The 2,826-nt window shown below is 47.2% G+C and overlaps 1 pseudogene; it reads left to right on the top strand.

Annotated features, from left to right (window-relative positions):
• Positions 1-173: 173 nt before the first annotated feature.
• On the top strand, positions 174-2,515 carry LOC113225138 (annotated as a pseudogene).
• The last annotated feature ends 311 nt before the right edge of the window (positions 2,516-2,826 follow it).

Consider the following 2,826-nt stretch of genomic DNA (forward strand, 5'->3'; position numbering starts at 1 on the left):
GCCTCCCCACCACCCATCTCGTGGAACTCAGCTCTGGAGATTACAGCAGCCCACAGTGGCCCCAGGGCTGTGTCTGTGGGACTGTTAAATGCCACTTACCCCTGAGCTGAGACAGCAGTAGAGCAGAAGCTTGGACAGGACCTTCCCAGCAACGGATGATCTGCTCCCCACAGCTCATCCAGAGGGGGACGCCCTTGCCAGTGTGGGCACTGGGGCTGCTCTGTCCAGCTCCCCTGCCCACATCGCTCGCACATGGAGCCTGGAGTCCCCAGCTGAGCGCACAAGCGGATGCAGGGTACTCTTCCCAGCCTGTGCAGCAGGCACCAGGGCTCTGGACAGTACTGTCTAGTCTGACTCTGTCACTCAGCCCAGGTGAGGCGGGGGCAGAAGGAAAACCCCCAGATTCTTCGGATCCTGCCTGCTTGGGCTTTGGAGCAAGGTAGGGTTGGGACCTGGGGGCCTCAGCCCCCAGTCGCTGACCACAGACCAACACCTCCCTACCCTAAGAGCATCTTCTCTCTTCTTTTAGCACCAGAGTCACTCCTTCCCGAATGGCATTGGTGGGGGCCCCTCCTTGGTGCAGAGCTCGCTCAGGCCCATCTCCTGCAGCCTCTCTCAGGGTTGCCCGATGTGGTCCCCATCCTGGCCCTTGAGAGGGCCCACTGGGCAATTGGGTGCAGACTGGAGTCCAAGGAATGAAATTTAGAGGAAATGCTCAGTGGTCCTGGCCACAGAAAATACTAAAAGTCTCCATAACTCTGGAGAAAAGGGACATTTAAATGAAGAGGTTATGGTCAGCCTGAGCAAAGAATTACACCTCTAAATGGTGGTGGGCCCCTATGATGTCCCCGACACTGGTAGCTTCTGCCCTGACACTCATGATCTCTACTTCTCCACCTACCAATACCTGGCTGTCTCTCTGCTGAAATATGGAGGACACATTCACCCTGTCCAAGTCATGTTTGGAACTCTCTTCCTCCTTCCTTGTCCATGTCCATTCCCTAATTCACCATTAAACAGCAATCAATCCCCGCAAGTCTTACTGTAATCTGTAAAACCTATATTAGTGATCGTATCAGCCTTTTGACTTGAAGGATAACATATTTTGTAGAAATTTTTTCAGAATGCTCTGGACAATTAATTTTCTCTAGGCCAGATCACACTGACTCCTCCATGAGAACCGGCAGCTTCACCTGTCAACCACATACCCAATGCCTTAAATTATTGACCTTTGTATTTGCTGCTCTTATTCTCTGCAATCAGTTGGTTATGACAAACAACTTTCAAATACCTTTCTCCTGGCTCCAAAATTTACCATTGCTTTGCTTAAGGTCTCACCTCCCATGTAGGATGGAAAACATTCTTTGATCTAAGGCCCCCTCCTCCTCCTGGTCTTGGAGCCTCCTAATGTCCAGGACCGGCACTTGTGTCATCACATCATCAGCTGCAGAGATATTCTATCTGCTGTCAGAACTGGGCACAGTTAATTTACTTACAAACATAGAAAATAACAAAAGCCTGGAATCACGCTCTATATACTGAATTGGAGTAATAACATGTGGAAGCAGAAACATATTTAATATTGACCACTTGCATTGTCTTAATTATTATTTATTTGTTCCTGCATCAAGGTGGTAGAAAGGGGGTCATGGTGTCTGCCTTCAGAGACCCTCCACTCTAAATGAAGAAAAGTTCAATGAAGCAAACACGTGACATAAAGTAAAATAAGAATTGCTACTGCGAATAAGAGTCACATATTGCCACAAAGCATACCTATGAGAATTTGAAATAGGGAAGATTTCTCATGAAAAATTTTGATTTTGGAGGAAGAAACAGAATTAAACTAAAGTCAAGAGATATTTGGGCCTTGGAAGTAGAGGAGAGGCATGGGGTTGGCTTCTGTCCATTTGCTGAGCAACTGTTTTTCCTTTACACAGTGGATATGACCTTTGCCAACACAGCCAACAACTTCCTCCTCATTTCTGATGACCTCAGGAGCGTCCGAAGTGGGCGCATCAGACAGAATTGGCAAGACCTTGCCCAGAGATTTGACTTGTCCATTTGTGTCCTGGGCTCCCCTTGCTTTACCTGTGGCCGCCACTACTGGGAGGTGGATGTGGCAACAAGTACAGAATGGGACCTGGGAGTCTGCAGCGAATCTGTTCACCGCAAAAGGAGGATCCAGCTGATCACAGAGTGTGGATTCTGGACTGTGAGTTTGAGGACTAGAGGCCGCCTCTCTGCCAGCACGGTGCCGCCGACTTTCCTCTTCGTAGACTGCAAGTTACAGTGAGTGGGGATTTTTCCGGATATGGGCATGCAGAACGTTTCCTTTTTTGATGCGAAAGGTGGTTCCCATGTCTATACATTCAGGAGAGTCTCTGCTGAGGAGCTACTGTGCCCGTTTTTGACTCCTTCAATTCCACCTAATGGTGATCAGGGTGTCTTGAGTAGCTGTCCTGTGATGACCTCAGGCACTACTGATGCTCCGGTCCATCCTGGGGAGGCCAGATAGGCCCCCACTGCAAAGAAAACAGGGTCAGAAAATTACTAGGGTGGGTAGACTTAGGAACTTTCTACTTGGTAAAAGCATTATACAAAGTCATAGGAGAAAAATACAGGACATTTCTATAGGAAACAAGATGTGAACATAAGACTCAATGGGTTGGATGGTGGCAATAATACTTAGAATTCAATAATCTAAACAAATTAGATTAAATACAGATTATAGAAATGTCCTGTATTCTGGGATCAATTTCCAAATGCTTTACTTTTTTACTTCTGTAAGTTCAAATTAATGTTTAAATTATAGAAGTTATGAGGCAA

The sequence above is a fragment of the Piliocolobus tephrosceles genome, unplaced genomic scaffold (assembly GCF_002776525.5).
Source record: "Piliocolobus tephrosceles isolate RC106 unplaced genomic scaffold, ASM277652v3 unscaffolded_60, whole genome shotgun sequence".
NCBI lineage: Eukaryota > Metazoa > Chordata > Mammalia > Primates > Cercopithecidae > Piliocolobus > Piliocolobus tephrosceles.